Here is a 24,715-nt window from a genome sequence, read left to right as displayed (position 1 = left end):
CAATCCGGCTGCGGCGGCTTCAGCAGACTTCAATTCAGCCAGTCGGGCTGTCCTGGAGGCGGTTCTGGGCGGGAGCCTTGTTGCGGCGACCAGTCGGGTCGCCGCACTGGAAGGTGGGCGGAGCGGAGTACTGGCGGCAGTAGTGGTAGCCCAGTCCGGGCTTCAAGAAGATGGTGGAGGTCCAGCATCCAGGTCAACTCCTTCCGGAGCAGCGAGCGACAGTGTCGGGGGGCGTGGCCTCGCCCCAGCAACACCAGGAGCAGTAGCGGCGATGCGGCAAGAAGAGCGCAGCGACCCAGGCGGTGGGGGCAGGCGCACGCACACAGTGGCTGCAGCAGGAGCATTTCTTGAGCTTGGTGCCCCTCATGCTGCGGCTGCTAGTGGTGCAGCGCTGCCTCATGCCCTGGGTCCTGTTGAAGACCTGACTCGTCTGGGTCAGCCTCCGGGTCCAGGACATCCACAACCTGCAGGAGCCGGTGAGCATGTTAATATAGCACATTTGTTGCAGGCTCTTTTGCAGGTGTTACAGCAGCAGGCTGGCGTTAATGTGGGTAGCAGTGGGGCTAATGTGGTGTGGGGTGGTCAGGTCAATGGGCAGGGGGCACAGCACAGCTTGATACAAAGTTCAGCTGCAATGACTCCTCCTCCTCCTCCCCCTCCCCCCCCCCCCCTCCCCCGCCCGCTCCTATCATTGACACTATTCCTGTAAATAGACTAGGTGTGGACGAGTCAGCATATAAGGAACACCTTCCTTGTGACTTGTCCCCCCTGGGTTTTCATCTATCAACAAGCACTAAAGAGAAAATTTGGAAAGGGGTTTACATCGACATTTTGTCATTATTACCCCTTTCCAAAGAATTTGTAAAGAAAGAAAAGACGGAAGACAAAGGTGATGTTGATAGGAGAAGGCCAGTGACAAGGTCATTTAACAACTGGCTGCAATCATTTTGTATTTACGCCAGTGTGATAGTAGTGTTGGGCCGAACAGTTCGCCTGGCGAACCTCTCTGGGCCTCTTACTACTTCCGGGTCGCAATGACCCGGAGTAGTACGACTGCGCTGCCCGGCGGAGCGCGTCCTAGATCGCGCTCCTGTTGCCGGGCACTCTCTGCGCATGAGCGTGACGTCACTCATGACGTCACGCACATGCGCAGAGAGTGCCCGGCAACGGGAGCGCGATCTAGGACGCGCTCCGCCGGGCAGCACAGGCGTACTACTCCGGGTCATTGCGACCCGGAAGTAGTAAGAGGCCCATGGATTTAGAGATGTTCGCCGGCGAACGGTTCGGGAACCGTTCGCCACATCTCTATGTGATAGGCGAAAAATTCCCAGAAAAATGCCCTCAAATGTTTCAATATTTAGATATAATTCATGGAGCCTACAAAGCATTTGGTGGATTAGCGTGGTTTAACTACGATGAGGCTTTCCGCCAAAGAATTTCAGTGTACCCTCAAATGAAATGGAATACAAAGGATGTCGGGCTATGGCTTGAGCTAATGATGCCACAGCGGGTATCTACTTTTAAGCAGCAATCTTCTAACACTACTTCCTCAACAGGTTACAAAAAAGGCGTATGTTATGCATTTAACGACACTCAATGCAGATGGCCGGGGACTTGTAAGTACCGCCATGAGTGTGGTTTCTGTGCCGGCTCGCATCCAATCGTAAAATGCTTTAAAAAATTGAATTCAGGTTCAACTAGCTCAAAGGAGCTTTTTCTCAAAAGCAGCCACTCCAGTGAGGCTGCAAAACATGTTGCCATGGCTACAAATCTATCCAAACAGGGAGAGGGCCCAGCTGCTAATTGATGGATTTAGTGAGGGTTTTCGTTTGCCTGTATTTTCTGGTTTAGGCTGCTCATGGTCAGCTAATTTAAAATCTGTAGATGCTATGATAGATGTGGTACAAGAAAAACTTGACATAGAGCTTAAGGAGGGTAGAATAGCAGGTCCTTTTCCTCTCCCTCCTTTTAAAAATTTTAGGATTTCTCCACTTGGTATTGTCCCTAAAAAAGAGCCAGGCTCATACAGGTTGATACATCATCTGTCATACCCAACAGGCCAGTCTTTAAACGACGAGATATCCAGTGACCTTTCCTCAGTTTGTTATGCATCTTTTGACGATGCGTTACAAATTTTGAGGTCTTTAGGTCAGGGAGCGTTATTGTCAAAAGCAGACGTCAAATCAGCCTTTCGTCTACTTCCAATTCATCCAACTGCATTTAATTCACTTGGGTTCTATTTTCGGAATGCTTATTATTTTGATCGTTGCCTGCCTATGGGCTGTGCATTATCGTGCAACTATTTTGAAAGCTTTTCGTGTTTTTTAGAATGGGTGGTTTCTGCCCTTACGGATCAATTTTCGTTAATTCATTATTTGGATGATTTTTTATTTATGGGCCCGGGTGACTCTGAAATCTGCAAAAGACTGTTAATTAATTTTTCGGTCATTTGCAAACATTTCGGGGTTCCTCTAGCTGAGGAAAAAACAGTGGGACCTTGTACTTGTCTTGAATTTTTGGGTATCATTATTGATACTGTTCAGATGGAATTCAGGCTGCCAGCGGCCAAGTTAGAAAAAATTGAGCGTTTAATCGGAATTTTTTTGCGACGCAAAAAAGTTCTTTTAAAGGAGATGCAATCATTGTTAGGAAACTTAGCCTTTGCTACAAGAATTATGCCCATGGGCAGAATTTTTTCCAGGCGTTTGGCAACATCAATGAGAGGATTGAAGTCCCCCTTTTCTCATATTAGAGTGAATTCGGATTTAAAGGCTGATCTATTGGTATGGGCGGAGTTCCTTTCCTCCTATAATGGTAGGTCAATTTGGCAGAGTGAATTTGTATCCAGTTCTGAACTAAATTTTTTCACAGATGCAGCCGGCAGCGTGGGCTGCGGTGCATTTTGGTCCAATAAATGGTTTTATGCTCAATGGCCAGCAGAATGGCGTCAGCCAGAGATTACAGGCAACATCGTGTTATTAGAACTATTCTCTGTGGTGGCAGCTTTATTCATATGGGGGGAGGCTTTTGAAGGGAAACGTATTATAATTCACACTGATAATAAAGGAGTTGTGTACGCAATAAATTGCCTCACTTCCAAATCCCCATTGGTAGTTAATCTACTGAGAGTGTTAGTGTTGTATGCATTGAAGTTTAATGTATGGATTAAAGCTCAGCATATACCGGGTGCAAAGAACGACATTGCTGATTCTTTGTCCCGGTTGCAGATGCACAGATTTTGGGTATTGGCTCCAGCTGCGCAGCCAAGAGGGGAAGAAATCCCATCGTTCCTGTGGAATCTGATTTGGAACTGATATGTTTAGGGATTCAGCAGTCTGTATCCATGGCGACCTGGCAAGCGTATTCTGTCGCATGGAAAGAATGGAAGGCATTCATGAACAGCTTAAACAGTAATGAATGGAATATATCCGAAGAAACCGCATTAAAGTTTGTGGCTTTTAATATACAAAAAGGTTACTCACACTCTCATATTTCAAAAAGTCTGTCAGGTATTTCGTTTTTTCTAAAGCTTCGTAACCTCCCTGCGTGCAATTCTTATTTTTCGGTTAGGCAGTTGCTAAAAGGTTTCAAACGAAAATCTTGTCACCCGGATACTAGAAGGCCAATTACGGTCAGCGTGCTGTCCTTGTTATGGGACAGTTTGGAAGCGGTATGCTCCTCTAGTTTTGAGGTCTTGCTTTTTAGATGTGCTTTTTCTCTAATGTTTTTTGCGGCATTGCGAATTTCGGAGCTTGTGTCCCAGAGCTCTCAGATTTCTTCTGGTTTGAAATATGAGGATGTGAGTAGATCTACTTCCAGTTTGATTTTATGCATCAGAAATCTAAGACAGACCAGTTGGGAAAAGGTTTGTCAGTACACTTAAATTCCTGGCCTGAGAGTAAGTTATGTCCTGTAAAAAAATTTGAACAATTATCTTCTGGTAAGGGGTACCTCGTTGGGCCCTTTGCTTAAGCATGAGACAGGTCTACCTTTGACAAATTTTCAGTTTAATGCTGTTTTGAAGCTTTGTGCGACTAACGCAGGATTTCAAAAAGAAAAATTAACCTCACATTCTTTTCGCATAGGCGCAGCTACAGAAGCAGCCAAGTTAGGTTTAGACGATAGCGTAATCCAAAGAATAGGCCGTTGGAAGTCAGCAGCATTTATATTGTATGTTCGTGCTTGACTTAGAGCTTTATTTTGCAGGAAAGAAAATAATAGTCTGGATCGTAGGACATTCTTTCGTATTTTGGGCATATGAGAGAGCCAGCAACAGATCATACTCCTCTAACTTGAACATGGACCGCAGCAAGTATGCAATTTACTGGTATGGAATTAGGGGAATGTTATGGTCACAGCTAAAATCAGAACTTTTTCAATTGTTAAACATGTTCCCTCTGCCAGACATCTTGATCGTTCATTTGGGTGGCAATGACATTGGGAAAAAGAAAACCCTTGAATTATTCTTTAATATTCGAGATGATCTTAGTACCTTTCAGGCATTTGCAAAAAACACAGCTATTGTATTCTCTGAAATAGTGCCACGTTTAAAATGGTTGTCATCTCCAGGGTTGTTTCCTTGTGAGAAAATCCGAAAGCGTATTAACCACCAGCTGTCAAAATGTCTGCAAAAGCTTGGAATCTTCACTTTTAGGCATGTTGATTTGGAAGGAGGCCTTCCAGGCCTTTACAAGGAGGATGGTGTACACGTTAGTGATATAGGTCTAGACATTTTCAACTGGGACCTTCAAAGCTGCATTGAAATGGTCGTGGGTGGGGTGCCAGCCTAGGAGTCTGGCCGGTGGGGTCTTGATTTCATATGGTTGAACATATCTGGACTGTAGTAGTCAGATATGCATCTGAGTTATGTTATCGCTATTTGAATTACGTTTATATTTATATCTATTGGTTAATAAAGTTATTTATAGACCTCAATTTACTTATTTATTTACTTATTTATTTGTTTAAATTGACAAATAAAGATGGCCACGGCCTTTAAAATGCCAGCTCGGAGTGTCTTGTGTATTCAATTTAGTGGTTAAGTATATTAATTTTATGGTTAAGTATATTAATTTTATGCGGTATTGCCTCCAGTCCCATGTGTATTAGAAGCTAGAAGCAGTTGTTGTGTTTGCTGTATAGCTGGTTTGTTGTGTTTCCTGGTTAGCTATTACTTCATAAACAGGACACAGCTCAATGTCACTGAATGGTATAAATAGACACAATTGAGATTAGTAAAAAAAATGATTAGAATGTGCTGGAGGAGATAAAAAGTTCGTCCAAGATCTAAAAATAGCCTCTCCTGCTATCTAAAATAAACCTAAATAACTGCTGAGATAAAAAGTCCAACAGCAAGTTCACAAATAACGTCACAATTACTTTCACAGCTGATTAATGTTTATACAGGATATTATAGAAAGCTGACACGGCCTGTTAAAGTAGACAGTATGATCAGCCCTACAATGCCAGGGGGAAAAAAACACATATATAAGTACATAAATACTTGATCTACTTACATAACACATGTATTGTACTGTCCACGTTTGGATTTCAGTGAATTTCATATAGTAATTGAAGAGAATTCTGTTCCTGGTGGGGGCCATGTCTTTTGCCCACAGTTTGAGGCTAAATACTGATGTCATTTCTGCCCTTTACTTTTTTTCTTTTTTCCTCCAATCGCTGAGTCACCTCAAGTGAGCAGAGGATCATGTTTCAGCTAGGCAGGGAAATAAAGGAAAGAGGAAGGAATTCATTATAGATAAAAAGTTAAATAATCGTACTCATTGCCAAGCCGCTGCAGCTAAAGCGAACAAAATTTTGGGATGCATTAAAAGGGAAATAAAAACTCGAGATGCTAGCATAATATTGCCCGTTTAACACTCTAGTAAGGCCACATCTGGAATATGGAATTCAGTTCTGGGCACCACATTACAAAAAATATATTGCAGTCTTAGAGCAGGTGCAGAGACGAGCAACAAAATTGATACGTGCGATGGAAGGTCTCGCTTACCAAGAAAGGTTAGATAAACTGGGTTTATTTAGTCTAGAGAAAAGACGCCTTAGAGGGGATCTAATTAACATGTATAAATACATCAGAGGGCAATAGCTTGGCGGATGAGCTTTTTGTCCCTAGGCCTTCTCAAAGGACTAGAGGACATGATCTGCGCATGCAGGAAAAACGTTTTAGTCATTTATTTAGGAAAGGGTTCTTTACAGTAAGAGTGATTAAGATGTGGAATGCATTGCCACAGGAAGTCGTTATGGCAAACTCTATACCTGCATTTAAAGGGGGCTTAGATGCTTTCCTTGCATTGAAAGACATCCATGGCTACAATTACTAGGTAATGCCTAATGATGTTGATCCAGGGATTTTATCTGATTGCCATCTGGAGTCGGGAAGGATTTTTTCCCTTTTGGGGCTAATTGGACCATACCTTGGAAGGGTTTTTTCGCCTTCCTCTGGATCAACAGGGATATGTGAGGGAGCAGGCTGGTGTTGTACTTTATACTGGTTGAACTCAATGGACGTGGGTCTTTTTTCAACCAAAATAACTATGTAACTATGTAACCCCCAGCATGCAACTGTTTGGCACTGACTACTAATGGGCCAGTGCTCCTTAAAGAGACTCTGTAACAGGGGAGGACTGGGACCTTTTGGCCTGGGGGGAAAACACAAACTAGAGGCCCATTTTCACGGCAGCCCCAGCCCAAATGACATCACACACATGCCCCACGTGCTATATGCCGGTAGTTACTTGGGAAATACAGCAAGGACACTCAAGGGACAGCGTGACAGGTAAAGTATAAATGCACTGGCATCGGGGGGCACATAATACATTTTGAGTTACAACAGTCAGGGTTTCTATCTCTTACACAAGTCCTGCAAGCAGCCCTTCTGGAGTCTAGGGACTGTCTGCAAGAAGCCCTTCTGGAGTCTAAGGACTGTTGAAAACTTTTTAACCTAGACAATATCTTATGTAGCTGTGCACATGCAGTTACCAATGGTGAGAGACCAGACAGACTTTTTCCCACAGACCCTACAGGCAAACCTCTGCTCTGTATCATGTTGTGTATATTTACTAGCTTGCCCGCCCTGCAATTTCTCTGTAATTGGGCGTTTATTTCCTTCATTCAGCCTAGTGTTTTACATTGCCTTATACAAAAACCTGAATTCACCAGGCACAGTGCCAGCCCTAAATCATTAAATGAGAGGCAGCCTGGGGGGAAATCTCCCCCCTTCCCCCCTGGCCAGTCCTCCCCTGCTCTGTAACATGAAAAACATCCCCTGGGGGGTACTCACCTCGGGTGGGGGAAGCCTCCGGATCCTAATGAGACTTCCCACGCCGTCCTTTGTCCCACGGGGGTCTCGCTGCAGCCCTCTGAACAGCCGGCGACAGGCCCGACTGTAATTTCAATATTTACCTTTGCTGGCTCCAGCGGGGGCGCTGTGGCTGCTTTCCTCTCCGAACTACACGGCAATACCCGATCTCAGTCGGGTCCGCTCTACTGCGCAGGCGCCGGAAACTTGCGCAGTAGAGCAGACCCGACGGCGATCGGGTATTTCCGTGTAGTTCGGAGCCGACAGCCGTCAGAGCGCCTGCGCAGGAGCCAGGAAGGTAAATATCACGTCACGGCTGCACGGAGGGCTGCAGCGAGACCCCGGTGGGACAGAGGACGGCGTGGGAAGCCTCATTAGGATCCGGAGGCTTCCCCCACCCAAGGTGAGTACCCCCCAGGGGATTTTTTGAGGTTACAGATCCTCTTTAACCACTTCCCAACTGAGGGGTTTTACCCCCTGAGCACCAGAGCAATTTTCACCTTTCAGCGCTCCTTCCATTCATTCGTCTATAATTTTATTATTACTTATCGCAATGAAATGAACTATATCTTGTTTTTTTCGCCACCAATTAGGCTTTCTTTAGGTGGGACATTATGCCAAGAATTATTTTTTTCTAAATGTGTTTTAATGGGAAAATAGGAAAAATGTGGGGAAAAAAATAATTATTTTTCAGTTTTCGGCCATTATAGTTTTTAAATAATGCATGCTACTGTAATTAAAACCCATGAAACGTATTTGCCCTTTTGTCCCGGTTATAAAACCATTTAAATTATGTCCCTATCACAATGTTTGGCGCCAATATTTTATTTGGAAATAAAGGTGCATTTTTTTCAGTTTTGCGTCCATCCCTAATTACAAGCCCATAGTTTATAAAGTAACAGTGTTATACCCTCTTGACATAAATATTTAAAAAGTTCAGTCCCTAAGGTAACTATTTATGTGTTTTTTTTAATTGTAAATTTTTTAATTTTTTTTTAATTACAAAAAAAAAAAAAAAAATGGGGAGTGTGGGAGGTAATGAGTTAATTTTATGTGTAAAAGTCATTTATTTGTATGTGAAAAATGTGTAGGGTGTAGTTTACTATTTGGCCACAAGATGGCCACAGTAACTTTTTGTTTTAATGCGACCTCCAAGCTTCCTTCCGGAAGCTTGGAGGAAGAATAAGGAGGCTTGACACGTGAGTTTTTTCTCACAATGATCGCGCTGCCCATAGGAGAGCAGCTGATCATTGCGGGGCTTAGATCAACGAACGGGAATGGATTTTCCCGTTCATTGATCTCTGGGCGAGCGGGCGGCGGCGTGTTTACTAGCGGCGGGCGGCGTGTTTACGAGCGGGAGCGCGGGCAGCGTCGGGAACGCGGAAAGTACGTGTTTCTCCGTCCCTGGTTTTTAAAGGATGGAAAAAGGGGCGGAGAAATACGTACGCGCAGGGGTAAAGTGGTTAAGTATGTGATAACTCCAAATCATAACAGCAGAAAAAGTTTTGAAAGTTTTGAATGCAGGATTATCATCTTTATCACGTAATACACTCAGATCAGTTGTTGTTGAAATTTGATTTTTATGGTGACAATCCCGCTTTAATACTCTCATTCATTGGCAGCAAGACATATAGGATTTATACATAGGCCTGTGTGTAATGAAGTCATCAATTCACTATTTACAGTATGATGCAATGTAAGAGGAAGTGACAAGAATATGGAGGGTGCCATATTTATTTCCTGTTAAACAATACCAGTTGCCTGGCTGTTCTGCTGATCTTTTTGGCTGACAATAGTGTCTGAATCACACGCCTGAAACAAGCATACAGCTAATCCAGTCAGACTTCAGTCAGAAACACCTCATCTGCTGCATGCTCAGCAGGACAGCCAGGCAACTGGTATTGCTTTAATGGAAATAAATATGGCAGCCATATCCTTCTCTCTTTAGTCCTTTCTGAAAAAAAAAGGATACACACTTTTTTAACCACTTCAGCCTACAGGGTTGAATTTTTTTTGCATCTGAGCAACTTTCACCTCCCATTCATTTGCTAATAACTTTATCACTACTCGGCACAATGAATGGATCTATATCTTGTTTTTTTCGCCACCAATTAGGCTTTCTGTGGGTGGTACATTTTGCTGAGAATTAATTTATTGTAAATCCATTTTAACAGGAATATTAAGAAAGAAATGGAAAAAAATCATTATTCCTCAGCTTTTGGCCATTATAGTTTGAAATTAATACATGGTACCATAATTAAAACCTATGTACTTTATTTACCAATTTGTCCCGCTTATTACACCATTTAAATTATGTTCCTATCACAATGTATGGTGCCGATATTCAATTTGGAAATAAAGGTGCATTTTTTCAATTTGCGTCCATCACTATTTAGAAGCCCATAATTTAATAAATCATATTGATATACTCCTTTGACATGCATATTTAAAATGTTCAGACCCTTAGGTAACTATTTATGTTTTTTTTAATTTTTTTATTATTGTAATTTTTGTTTGTAATTTAAACTTGTATGTGGGTATTTTTTGGTGCGGGAGGTAAACAGGGGTTTTTTAATGTATTAAAATGTATTTATTTAACACAGTGTGTTTTTGGTGTAATTTGCTATTTGGCCACAAGATGGCCACAGTCAAAAAGTCCTGGGAGCGATCGATCTCGCTCCCAGGCAGAAGAAAGGAGACCAGAGCTCAGAAAAGCCGCAGCGTCTGAAGAGACGCCGTCGGCTTTTCTCCGAGGGGGTCCGATCAGCGAAAGAGATTTATAATCACTTTCACTGATCGGTGGGCTAATGGCCAGCGGGGGCGCGCACGGGGGGGGGGGGGGGGGGGGGGGGGCGCGGGAGCACGCGCGACCCGCGGGAGTGCGCGCAGCCTAACTGGATGAAAATGTTCGTCCAGTTAGGCTGAAGTGGTTAATGATGGGCAAACTTCTTGCAGTTGGGTTCAAGAAGGGGCGTGCCTTTTCGTGCTGCTTCCTGTCGCATACCTGTCCTGTAAAAATGTGGTGCACCCGTCCTGGCCCCTGCTGATCCCGGAAACCAGGAAGCCTCGGACTTCCTGATAGCTTGCAACAAAACCAATGGGAATCCTCCTGCAACAGGGAAATTTCTCATTGGTTCATGTGGACCAATGAGAATCTTCCCTGTTGCTAGGTAGGATTCATGTGTTTTTTGTTTAAAAAACAAAACAGGAAGATCCATGCTTCCTAGTTTTTAGACGAGTTGTAACGGTGTGCGGATGACAAGGAAAGTGGTTGATGTACCGGTGGATGGGTGGTGACGCAAGTGGCCCAAAGGGGGGGGGGGGGGGGTTGGCTTATACTAGAGTCACTACTCCTTGAGTAACCGTCACAGTGCACCCACTATATGCACAGTGCTGCATCATCTGAGGGAGATCACACACTGGACATTTCCATGGGAGGTCCCAGCTATCCTCATCTGGAGTTGTAGCCTTGGAAGGCATATAGGGACAGTGTCTACTGAGTGGTGAGAATCCTTGCATTCTTATATCAAGTTTTACATACATGACTATGTGGCTCTGCATTCCTTGCTTTATCTTTATGTCAGCTTACACTTTGCATCAGGAGTTCCTTGCATGTCCATCTCCATTGTAGGCCTATGTTCTGGCTTCTTGATTATTGCAATCTACTGAATTTATGCTGCTTTTCTAATATATCGTAGTGGCTGGCCATGCCTGTGAGTGGTGTTTTGGTTGTAACTTTTGCCACCCCCCGACTTACACTCAGGTTTAACATTTTTCCAGTTTTTTAGGGTAAAAGTTGCGGGGTCGGCTTATACTCGGGCCGGCTTATACTCGAGTATATACAGTAATTAATTTGCTTACAGTACAGGCACGTGTCTGAAGTGTTCACAGAAATAGATACAGTATATTATTTGTGTGACCAAACAACTACGTGTTGTAAAACTGTCTATTATTGCTTTCCAATGCTTTATGATCTGATAGAATGCTAAATATAACCCTTTCCTGGTGAAAGGTTAATCAGCTAGCAGGTTTCACTTGTGTTCTGCATGCATAGGACAGGTTGGGAGGAAACCAGAGGTCAGGTTAATCTATAGAATAGCTGCCAGGAGGCATACATTTTTTCAAACTGAAAACAGAGATAAATTGACAGTCTGTCTTTTATCTAGGCTCCGCCCATTGTATTGAGTTTCACTGGCCCCTCCCACATGTCTGTATAGAATATGCCTATTTGGGATATTCCCTACAATAAAAAGTAGCTGTTTGTGATTAATAAGTAACAGTCCCCTATAAAAATATTTACATAAGAGATAATGTTGGTCTCAGTACAGATATATAACACACAACGGGCCTTCGTCCTGTATTCTTACAAAAAGATCTTTAGAGACTGAAGGTAAGAAAATGCATGTGTGTATGTTCTTATTATTATTGGTAATATTATTATTATTATTATTATTCAGTTCATCTCGCTGTCTCGGCAGCAGAGCTCACAATCCAGCTTGGAATACTAGACTGATCACCAGATAATCAACACCATTAATCCATGATAATTTTTTCCTTTAAAGGGGAATCTGAAGTGAAAATAAACGTATGAGGTAATGCATTGTATGTGTAGTACAGCTAAGAAATCGAACATCAGTAGCAAAGAACAGAGTCTGATATTGTTTCCAGTACAGGAAGGACTTGATGCACAAAGCAGTGCTAAGTCTTAGCACGCTTGTGAAAAGCCCTACAGCACGTGTAAAGTAACAAATCACGCGATCTGGTGTGCCCTGAAAACGTCGCACGGTGCGACGTTAACGTCGTACCCTCCGCGCGGGAACAGCTTCACATGAAATGTATCCATCAGTGCCCTGGGTGCGACGAAAACGGCGCATAAGACGCGCCCAATGCGCCATTTATGGCACATCCTATGTGCCATTTTAATCGCACCGGGTGCTACGTTTACAGGGCACTGATGGATACATTTCACGTGAAGCTGTTACCGCGCAGAGGGTGCGACGTTAACGTCGCACCGCGCAATGTTTTCAGGGCAAACCAGATAGCGTGATCTTTGGTCGTGCTAACTGGTTAGCACCCTAGTTAGCACGCCCAAACCCTCTAGGCGTGCTAACTAGGTTAGCACCAGTTAGTGAATCGACCCCGAAGAGTTAAAAAAAACTTCAGTTATGTATGCAGAAAAGCTTCTCTGAGCGCTTCGACCCAACTTGGGTCAGAGACGGTGCTGTTTTCTGAACCACCCTCTCAGATTCCCTTTAAATGACAACTGAAGCAAGAGGAATATTGCAAAACTGCATATTTATTTCCTTTTAAGCAATGCTAGTTGCCTGGCAGTCCTGCTGATCCTCTGCCTCTAATATTTTAGCCATAAACCCTGAACAAGCATGCAGCAGATCAGGTGTTCCTGACATTATTGTCAGATCTGAAAAGATTAGCTGCATGCTTGTTTCTGGTGTGATTCAGACACTACTGCAGACAAATAGATCAGCTGGGTTGCCAGGCAACTGGTATTGTTGAAAAGGAAAGAAATATGGCAGCCTCCATGTCTCTCATTACAGTTGTCCTTTAAATAATCAGCAGCCAAATAGTTCATTTTTCAATCCTCTGTAATGGAATGCAGAGCGCTAAAGTTTGAGCAGCACTGTTGCTTGGCTGAACATTATAGCCGCAGTTGTTGATCATCATTAGCATAGCTTTCTCCTGGGGTGCTTATTTTTTTTTTTTTCGTATTTGTGGAATAACTTTGTACTACTGTTGAAATCAATAATAGTAATTTAAAGAAATATTGCTCCACTTAGTGTTTATATATTTGTAGTCACACGGTCCATCCAATTATAAGGTGGGGGTTATGGGAGGCATTTAACCTTTTAAGAAATAATAAAAAGTGCCCATTATGCAGAGGGGCTGCCATTTGTTTATTGTCTTTTTTGTTTATTGTCTTACTGAGTTTTCTTTATCCAATAAATTACTTTACAAGCTAAAGAGCTTTACGAGCTTTCACTAAAGAGATATTACGTTTGAAGGCCAAATACTGCTGGTAGCACAATGACTAAACCAACAACCGCCAGGCGCACAGCCCGGAATGGTGCACTAAATTCTGTTTATTGTTGATGGTGTTAGCAGCTTCCTGCCAGGCATAACTGCTGTATACATTTATTCTACAGTGCACTCACCTCTTCAAGGAGGCCTACCCCATCTCAACAGTGCCCTAACTCTCTCTGCCCAGAACCTCTTGATGCAGCCCCCTCCTTTCATGTCACCACCCCTCCCTCTAGAACATACATGTCAAACTCCGGCCATATTTGGCCCTCGTAGCCATTAAATTCGGCCATCAAGTGGTTTCCCCATTTTGCATTATGTTTAGCCCACTGTAGACTACCAGGGAAGCTATATAGGAGGTGAAGTCCTAGAACAGCAGGGAATCCATATGGGGAGGGGGGACTTGCACTGGATAGCAGGGAACTGTATAGGTGGGGGTCTCTAGACACCAGGGAAGTGTATAGGGGAGGGAGGACCACTAGACACCAGAGAACTTTCTAAGGGAGGAAGGTGGCAGTAGACATTGAGGTTGGCCTGCGACTAGGTCCCAGTGTACAGTTTTGGCCCACTTTGTATTTGAGTTTGACACCCCTGCTCTAGAACGTAAGCCTTTGGCAGGGCCCTCTCCCCTTGTGTATCATACTTGAGTGTACACTCTACCCAGATGATGTGATCTTGTATTATTAGCACTAGCACTCCAGTGTATGATCCGGCATTGTATCACTACCTGTATTGTGTAGTGGATCTTATTCAGGGGCATAGCAATAGGGGTTGCAGAGGTTGCGACCACATTGGGGCCCCGAAGGGCCCTCCCTCAACTACAGTATTAGCTCTCTATTGGTCCTGTGCTCATAATAATCACTTCTATAGATGCTTGGGATAGTAGTAATCAATAACAAGCTGTTCCCCATCCCCTTCTTGCTCCTCTGACACTGTAGTTGCCATTGGCAGATTTTGGTGCACCGTATCAATTGTTATGTATAGAGTGCTTGGGGGGCCCATTGTAAAACTTGCATCGGGGCCCACAACTCCTTAGCTACGCCACTGATCGTATTGCTTATTGTATTGTGCTGTCGGTACCCTTTTAGCATTGTCTGTAATCTTATGTATTGTACAGCGCTGCGTAATATGTTGGCGCTATATTAATCTTCGGGGAATCCAGCGTTGCCCCCCCCCCCCCCCCACCGCAACTGCCGCGACAAGGCTGTGATATATTTATCCATGGTGATCCTGCGCAGGCGCACTAGCGGCTCTTCCTTCCGGTAAGGCGGAAATAGCCAAACCCGATCGTATCCGCTCTACTGCAGAAGGGCGAGTCGCTTGCGCCAGCGCAGTATAACGGATTGATCGGACTTGGCTATTTCTGCCTTACCCGAAGGAAGAGCCGCTAGTGCGCCTGCGCAGGACCGCGGTAGGTAAATATTTACATCACCGCACTTCGGGGGGTCCCGCCACTTCAACGGGGGAAGCCTCGTTAGGATCCAGAGCCTTCTCCCTCCAGAGGTAAGTATCCCCCAGATTCATTACAGATTCTCTTTAAAGAGACTCTGTAACAAAATGTTCTGCCTTATTTCTTCTATCCTATAAGTTCCTATGCCTATTCTCTTTAAAGAGACTCTGTAACAAAATGTTCTGCCTTATTTCTTCTATCCTATAAGTTCCTATGCCTGTTCTAATGTGGTCTGTCTTACTGCAGCCTTTTCTAGTTTCTCAGTGGCTGTATTATCTCTGTTATATGATCTAATCTTCTCTCTTCTGTCGGCTGTGTCGGCTGAGGCTGGGATGTGTGGAATGTGCAGCACTGCTTGTCATTGGCAGAAGCTATACACACCCTCTCCAAGCTCTGTATGAGTCAGAGACTGAGCTACTCTCAAGCCTATCACACTCTAGTTAGAAGCCATGTCTTTTGTTTGTAAACACTGCCTAAAAATGGCAATTACAAGCCAGGGCTGCAGCAGGGAGAGGCAGAAACAGCACAGAGGGACCCAGGAGAACATAATGAAGAGAATAGTATGTTTTTTATTGTAAAGTTTTACAGTACAGATTCTATTTAAAGATAATAAAAATAAGTATTTTCTAAGAAAAGTAAATAATTATCATACTCAACTAAAATGTTGCAGTCTTTTTTCTTGCAGTCCCATTTCTCACAGAGAAGGCTATTTTCCAGACAGAGGAAATGCTAAAGGAAATATTTGCTCTTTGGCTCTTCAGTCTGGGTAAGTGTTCACACGTTATATTTGCAGAGCCCTTATCACACTTCCACAATTGCTAAAGCACACAGCTATGGATTTACTTAGCTAACAACTAATCAAACAGCCAAACATGAAAAAGAAACAAGTGTCCCTGTATAACTGGAGATGAAAAACTAACTATAACAAGTAACTTGTCCATATATGTTACCTAAAGTTTAGATAGTTTACACAGCAAATCTAGCTGCAAACAGTTTTAATAGAATATGATTATTTATTCCTGTGATACAATGACAGCATCCATGTTGTTTGTAAACATTACACAGAGGCAGGCTTATCTGTATCTTGAGCCATCGGCCTAATCCCCTCTCCTCCCTCCTCCCCTCTGCCTCTGAAATCAAAGGCTAGTAAGGGCCCGTTCACACTGCACGCGTTTCCAGCCGCGTTTTGGAAACGCGTGCAGGTGGCCAAAACGCACGACATCAGACATTGCATAGAGTGCAATGTCTGATGTTCACACAGCATGCGTTCCGGACCTGTGCGGTCCGGGAACGCATGCTGCACGCAGATTTTACAAAAACGCGCGGCTGTCCCATTCACTTTTCAGTGATGGGATCAGCCACGCAACGCATACGAACGCGGACATGCGTGCGTTCGTACGCGTTGCGGTCCGCATGCGTTGCGGTCCGCATTTTGTAGTCTGAACGGGCCCTAACACCTCCCCCTCCTCCTGCCCAGACTGAGCTTCCATGAGCCCTTGCTACTGCCAAGACTCTCTGAAAACCTGTGGGCGTGGCTTGTTTAGTTTATAGGGAATTAGAGTATTAAAACAAAACAAAACAAGTATTTGGCTTGAGGAATGCCCTATAAACAATAGGAAAGGAACACAATTATGCAATGAGTAAAAGTTCATCTCGGATCCACTTTAAGCCTCATACACATGCTCAGCAAAAGTCTTTTAAATGCACAATTATCAAACAACTTTTGTTGTTGAAACAAACCAAAAAAAGTTTTTTTATTATTGTTCAAACAACCGATAGGACTAAGCTCAAGTCAATGCAACAGTTGAATTGACTTGAGCTGCGTCTTATCAGTTGTTTGAACAATAGAAAACAACTTTTTTGGTTTGTTTCAACAACAAAAGTTGTTTGATAATTGTGCATTTAACCTTTTGCCGACTGCTCCACGCGGATCGGTCGCGGCAGCAGCCCCAGGACCTCTCCACGCCGATTGGCGTGAACACCTTCTATGGGGCTAGCAGGAGAGTGCGTGGGCTGATGCGTGTGCATCTCCGCTTGGAAGCTCCGCGCCGCCTTCAGTCCCCCCGAGGGACACAGAAGCGATCAACGGTGATAGGATGACTGTGGGAGGGAGGGAAAAATAATTAAAGAAATACACATTTTTATTAAAAAAAAAAAAAAAATATTTACAAAAAAAACCAAAAACATTTGGGGAGCGACCAGAACCCGCCAACAGAGAGCTCTGTTGGTGGGGAGAAAAGGGGGGGATAATCACTTGTGTGCTGAGTTGTGTGGTCCTGCAGTGAGCCCTTAAAGCTGCAGTGGCCCAATTGAAGAAAAATGGCCTGGTCTTTAGGGGGGTTTAACACCGCGGTCCTCAAGTGGTTACAAGACTTTTGTTGAGCGTGTGTAGGAGCCTTTACAATATCGCTTGGAGATTAGCAGTGAATACAGACATTTTTTTCAACAAAAGGATCACATTTCCAATATTTTGCCAAGAAAATGGACGGGGGCAGGAGAAAATGCATTTTCAAAAAATGATTGAATTTTTTTTTTTTTTAAAGGGACTCCGAGCTCACCCAAAAAAAGAAAGTTGTACTCACCAGGGGCTTTCTCCAGCCCAGTGCTGGTCGGGAGGTCCCACGCCGGCGTCCTGGCTCCCCACCTTCTCCCCGCTCCGGAATGGCTGACCGGCCGCAGCCCGGGCGACACTCTCCCGAGTGTCGGGCTGCTCCTTCCGCATATGACGCGGATTACGTCACACGCCGGCCGCCTCGCGTCATCACGGCGGCCGGCGTGAAAGTACTGCGCATGCGCGATTAAAGCGCGCATGCGCAGTACTTTCACGTCGGCCGCCGTGATGATGCGAGGCGGCCGGCGTGTGACGTCAGCCGCGTCATACGCGGAAGGAGCAGCCCGACATTCCGGAGCGGGGAGAAGGAGAGGAGCCAGGACGCCGGCGTGGGACCTCCCGACCAGCACTGGGCTGGAGAAAGCCCCTGGTGAGTACAACTTTCTTTTTTTGGGTGAGCTCGGAGTCCCTTTAAATGAAAAGTAAAGCATTGCAGGAATGTAATATATTTTAAAGGCCCACTACCCCAAAAATCGTAAAATTTAAAATGCATTTAAACACATACAAATTAGAAGTACATTTCTCCCAGAGTAAAATGAGCCATAAATTACTTTTTTCCTATGTTGCCTGTCACTTACAGTAGGCAGTAGAAAGCTGACTGTACCGACAGATTTTGGACTAGCCCAGCTCCTCATGGCGGATTCTCAGGGTTTTGTGTAGGTTTAAAAGCACTTAGCGAAAGGCAGTTGCTCCGTTCAACTGCCAAAAAAGTGTACAGTGAGCAGGGAGGCTTGGCCAGCATCTTTTTAAAAATCTTTTTCAGGGACTGTCTTTATAAAGAACTAGCTGATTGCCCGGCGTTGCCCGGGTATGTATTTGGCTGGTGTTGGCTCCGCCTACTTTTTCTAACCCTATCACACAATTACTCACTGACCAAGTTTGTGAGCTTTGCGGTCTTTGGTATCAATAATCTGCATTGAACTGAAACAAATCTGATTGGGTGTGTGTGGCTCCACCCCTTTTTCTGAATTTGAACCCCAGTCACCCAATAACCAACTGTACCAGGTTTGAGGCCTGTGCCATTAACAGTTCAATAATTGTAGCAATTAAATATTCCCCTTGAAAAGCAACAGGTGAAGTTTGATTCACTTTTGTAGGCTCCACCCACTTTTCTGAATATTAATCTCAGTCACCCAGTGACCAACTGTGCAAAGTTTAAAAACCCTGCCATTAACAGAATGGCTGCAGTGTACATTTTCCCAGTGAAATGTGTATTTGTCTCCACCCACTGATGACCCAGCATTGCCCGGGTATGTATTTGACTGGTGTTGGCTCCGCCCACTTTCTAACCCTAACACACAAACACTCAATAGACCCAGTTTGTGAGCTTTGGAGTCCTTGGCATCAATAATTTGTATATTCCCATAGAAATTAAACAAATCAGATAGGCTGTTTGTGGCTCCACCCCTCTCCAGCATTTGAACCCCAGTCACCCAATGACCAACTGTAGCAGGTTTGAGGCATCTGCTATTAACAGTGTAAAAATGGCAGCAATTAAAATATTCCACTTTAAAATCAACAGGTGAATTTTGATTGGCTATTATAGGCTCCACCCACTTCCCTGAATATCTCAGTCACTCAGTGACCATCTGGGCAAAGATTGGGAACCCTAAAATAAACAGTGTAAGAAGGGCTGCAGTTTACACTTTCCCAGTGACATTTGTTTTTGGCTCCGCCCACTTTTTGTAACCTGGACACAAAGGCCTCAATTCACTAAGCTTTATCAAACACTTTATCGAACGTTTGATAATTTACCTCATGAGTAAAATCTAATTTTGAATTCACTAAAGTGTTATAGATTTATTGAACATTTTATGGATAAAACATTTGATAAATCTATAACACCTTAGTGAATTCAAAATTATATTTTACTCATGAGGATAATTATCAAACGTTCGATAAAGTGTTTGATAAAGCTTAGTGAATTGAGGCCAAAGTCACTACTCAATGCCCAAGTTTGTGAGTTTTGGGATCCTTGGCATCAATAATTTGTATTTTCCCATGAAATGAAACAAATCTGATTCACTGTTTGTGGCTCTGTCCCCTTTTCTGAATTTGAACCTCAGTGACCCAATGACCAACTGTACCAGGTTTTAGGCTTGTGCCATTAACAGTGCAAGAATGGCAGCAATTTTAATATTCTCCTTGAAAAGCGACATGTGATTTTTAATTGGCATTTTTAGGCACCACCCACTTTTCTGATTATTAATCCCAGTCACCCAGTAACCAGCTATGCTAAGTTTGAGAACCCTGCCATTAACAGTGAAGAAGGGCTGCAGTTTACAATTTCCCAGAAAAATCTGTTTTTAACTCCACCCACTTTTTGTAACCTTGACACACAGGCACTACTCAATGACCAAGTTTGTGAGCTTTTGGGTTCCTGGCATCAAAATTGTGCTAATGGAAGCAGTTTATCCAGCAAAGAAATCTGGCTGTTTCTGGCTCCGCCCCTTTACTGAATTTGAACCCCAAACACTTAACGACCGACTGTAGCAGGTTTGAGGCCTCTGCTATTAACAGTGTGAGAATGGCTGCAGTTTCAATATTCCCCTTGAAAATCAATAGGTGAATTTTGATTGGCTCTTGTAGGCTCCACCTACTTTTCCGAATATTAATCCTAGTCACCCAGTGACCAACTGTGTGACGTTTGAGAACCCTGCCATTAACAGTGTAAGAAAAGCTGCAGTTTACATTTCCCCATGTAAAAAGTTAGTTGTTTTTGGCTCTGCCCACTATTTCTAATTTTGACATACAGTCACTTAATGACCAAGTTTATGAGCTTTGGGGTCTTTGGCATCAATAAGTTGCATTTTACCATTGAAATTAAACAAATCTGATTAACTGTTTTTGGCCCGCTCCCTTCAGAATTTAAATTTCAGTCTCCCAGTGACTGACTGTAGCAGATGTTAGGCCTCTGCCATTAAGAGTGCATGAATGGCAGCAAAGTAAATATTCCCCTTGAAAATCAAAAGGTGAATTTTGATTGGCTGCTGTAGGCTCCACCCACTTTTCTGAATATTAGTCACAGTCACCCAGTGGCCAACTGTGTCATGTTTGAGAACCCTGGCAATAACAGAATGGCTGAAATCAATCTAGCAAATCTGATTGGCTGTTTGTGGCTCCACACCTTTAGTGAATTTGGACCCCAGTCATCCAATGACTGACTGTATCAGGTTTGAGGCCTCTGCCACTAACAGTGTAAGAGTGGTAGCAATGTGAATATTCCCCTTGAAAATTAATAGGTACATTTTGATTGGCTGTTGTAGGCTCCACCCACATTTCTGAATATTCATCCCAGTCACCCAGTGTCCAATTGTGTAAAGTTTGGGAGCCCTGCAATGTAAAAAATGAAGTTGTTGGCACCGGCCACTTTTTCTAACCTTGACATACAGTCACTCAATTATCAAGTTTATCAGCTTTGGGATCCTTGGTATCAATACTTTGTATATTCCCATTGAAAAATAAACAAATTTGGCTGTTTGTTGCTCCGCCCTCTTCCTGAATTTGGACCCTAGTCACCCTGTGACCAACTGTACCGGGTTTGAGGCATCTGCTTTTCACAGTATAAGAGAATGGTAGCAGATGAAATATTCCCTTTGAAAATCAAAAGGGTAATTTTTATTGGCTGTTTTAGGCTCCACCCACCTTCCAAAATCTTAATCTGTGACCCAATGACCAACTGTGCAAAGTTTGAGAACCCTGCCATTAACGGTGTAAGAATGGCTGCCGTTTATATTTTCCCAGTAAAAGTTGTTTTGGCTCCGCCCACTTTTCATAACCTTGACACACAGTCACTCAATGACCAAGTTTGTGAGCTTTCAGGTTCCAGGCATCAAAAATGTGTGAATGGAAGCAGTTTATCCACCAAGGAAATCTGATTGGCTGTATGTGGCCCCGCCCCTTTAGTGAACTTTGACCCCAGTCACCCAATGACCGACTGTAGCAAGTTTGAAGCCTCTGCCATTGAATAGCAGCAGTTTAAATATTCCCCTTGAAAATCAATAGGTGAATTTTGATTGGCTGTTGTAGGCTCCACCCACTTTCTTGAATCTTAATCTCATTCACCCAGTGACCAACTGTGGCAAGTTTGAGAACCCTACGATTAACAGTCTAAGAATGGCTGCAGTTTACATTTTCCCATTTAAAATGAACGGCTGAAATTTGATTGGCTGTTTTATGCTCCGCCCACTTTTCCTGGATTTGTAACCTCGGTCACCAAGTGACCACCTGTGCAAAGTGTGGGGACTGTGGCTTGATTACTGTGAGAATGGCAGCCTTTTACATTTTTTCCATTGACTTGGATGGGTGGAATCTGATTTGTTGTTTGTAGCTCCGCCCAGGTGTGCAGGGGGGCCGCGAGACCCCCAGAACATATCATCCCAGGTAGTAAGGGATCTGTGTACCAAGTTTCGTTCAAATCGGTCAAGCCGTTTTCGCGTGATCGTGGCACATACACACATACACACACACACACATACATCCGATTTTATATATATAGATAAAGGCCATGCTGAGAATCCCCTGTGAGGATATGGACTAGTCCAAAATCTGTCAGTTCTGTCAGATTTCTACTACCTACGGTAAGTGACAGCAACATAGGAGAAAAGTAATTTATGGCTCATTTTACTCAGGAAGAAACGTGCTTCTTATTTGTATGTGTTTACGTGTATTTGAAATTTTATGATTTTCGCGATAGTGGTCCTTTCCTAAGATTAGCAAAATCTTCATTTTGGGCTGGGGCACACCGAGCAGCTTTTTGAGCGTTTTTTGTGGATACGCTAGGGTAATGCATTTCAATGGGGGTGTGCACACCACAGCGGGAGGCATTTTGCAGAAACGAATCCTCCCGGGGTGAAGCATTTTTTGGATTGCGGAGGCGTTTCTGCCTCAATGTTAAGGATAGGAAAAACGGCAGATCAGAGCGGTTTGCCAGGCGGTTTTGTTACAGAAGAATCAGAATCAGAATACGTTTATTTCGCCAAGCATGAGCGATCATGGCCGGAATTATTTTTGGCACATACATATAGCTCAGGAAAGAAGACAGAGAAGAATGCATAGCGACACAGATAGATTGCATTACATTGTGCATTTAACATCATACATACATCACAGTTCATTTAGTGGCCTAGCGATGACCAGCAGTTAGACTTGTTAGCCTTGCAAGGTGGTTGCTTCTGTTGACTGGTCAGGCGTGGCGCAGCCTGCCCCCCAGCTAGTTTGGGCTTGCACTGATGGAAGTATATGGAGGGAATTCAAGTGGCTGACAGCCGACGGGAAGAAGGAGTTTCTGTGTCTCGCAGTCTTTGTGGGGATGGCTCATAGTCTCCGGCCCAGAGGGAGCAGACTGAAGTATCGGTGGCCTGGGTGCGAGGGATCATTGGCAATCCTCAATGCCCTGGATTTTAGTCTCTTGTTGTGCAGTAGTGCAAGTGAGGGGAGGGGGCACCCGATGACCCTCTCTGCCGCCCTAATGACCCTCTGTAGTTTTAATTTGTCGCTGGCGGTGGCACCAGCATACCAGACCGAGATGGAGGAGCAGAGGATTGACTCAATGGTGGCGGAGTAGAAACTGGTCAGAATTTCCCGGGTCATGCCGACCTTCCTTAGCTGCCGGAGGAAGTAAAGTCTCTGCTGTGCTTTCCGTTGGATGGCACGGATATTGGGCTTCCAGCTGAGATCGCTGGAGATAGTAGTGCCCAGAAGGCGGGCGCAGGGCATTCTGGCCACTTCGGTGCCATCAATATAGATTGGAGGTGGGGTGGGAGCAGACCTCCTGAAGTCGACTATTAGCTCGACCGTCTTTGCTGCATTAAGCACCAGCCTGTTCTCCTTGCACCAGTTGCAAATCCTCTCCACCTGCTGACGGTACTCCTGGACGTTATCCTTAGTGACAAGGCCAACAATGGTCGTGTCATTGGCGAACTTGATGACCTTGACAGAGTCTGTCTCCGATCTGCAATTGTTCGTGTAGAGGGAGAACAGTAGCAGAGATAGCTGTTCAGTAACAGCTTTACTGTAACAATATCTGAAATATGCTACACTGAAATCCGCAGCAGCAATCCGCAAAACGCTAGCAAAACGCCTCATAAAAATAAAAAAAAGCGTTTAAAAATCTGCTAGCATTTTGCAGATCTGCTAGCGGGTTTTGGTGTGCACCGGGCCTTTCTGTGTAGATGATTTTGCCAGAGGAACATTTTTTATTAATTTATTCCTAGTGAAGACACATACCTCGAAATTTAAATAAAATGATATGGCAGGTAAACCATTGTGTTGGTTTCCGATCGATTTTCCTATCTATTTTCCCTTAAAGTGAACAGAAAATCAATTGCAAAATCAATCGTAAATCAGATTGGACATGTTAATAATAATTGATCTGGCATTAAACCTTCTAGAAAATCTCATCGTGTGTACCAGGCATTAGGCTGCCCATATACCGCAGGCCAATAGCCGATCAATTCTAAATCGGTCTTGTGACGCTACATCTGCCACCTCGCTGGCTCATGGCGGCCCCAATTTTCATCCAATTTGATTTTTAATAATCAAATTGGATGGTGAATTGGCCGCCAAGTCGCCTGATGTATGGCCACATTTAGTTAAGATATGTTTCTAATTATCTCTCTATATACACCGTATATTCCGGCGTACAAGACGATTGGGCGTAAAAGCCGACCCCCTAACTTTTCCAGTTAAAATATAGAGTTTGGGATATACTCGCCGTATAAGACTACCCCTCTTCCAAAACACACCAAATAAAAATAAAAAAAAACATCATATACTGGTGCTGTGTAATCAGATGACTGCAGCACCATACACAGCACCAGTATATGATGTTTTGTTCATACACAGCACCAGTATATAATGTTTTTTTAATTTATATTTGGTGTGCGTTGGAAGAGGGGTAGTCTTATACGGCGAGTATATCCCAAACTCTATATTTTAACTGAAAAAATTGGGGGTCGTCTTATACGCTGTACTGTATGTGGTACCCAGTATATAACAGTATATAGGTGATTGACTTGTTGGATTGGTGAACTCTCCCTCTCCCTAAGTGGATTGGTCAGCTCTCCTTGTCTCCCTGTTTATCAGAGCGGTTTGGAAGAATAGATCACGCTGTGCCCATAAAACACGCCTCTTTCACCCTTCTGGCCCCGCCCTTGTATCCTATTTACCTCCTTCTCTGCCTCTCAGATCTCGCACATGTGCGCCTGCGCCGCTTCACTACAGTCCTCAGCAGCGAGATCTGAGAGGCGGTGACAGGATAGGGCATATCACCCAGCATCAATGACACCTGGCGTATAAG

The sequence above is a fragment of the Hyperolius riggenbachi genome, chromosome 6 (genome assembly GCF_040937935.1).
Source record: "Hyperolius riggenbachi isolate aHypRig1 chromosome 6, aHypRig1.pri, whole genome shotgun sequence".
Classification (NCBI taxonomy): domain Eukaryota; kingdom Metazoa; phylum Chordata; class Amphibia; order Anura; family Hyperoliidae; genus Hyperolius; species Hyperolius riggenbachi.
This window is presented reverse-complemented; position numbering follows the sequence as displayed.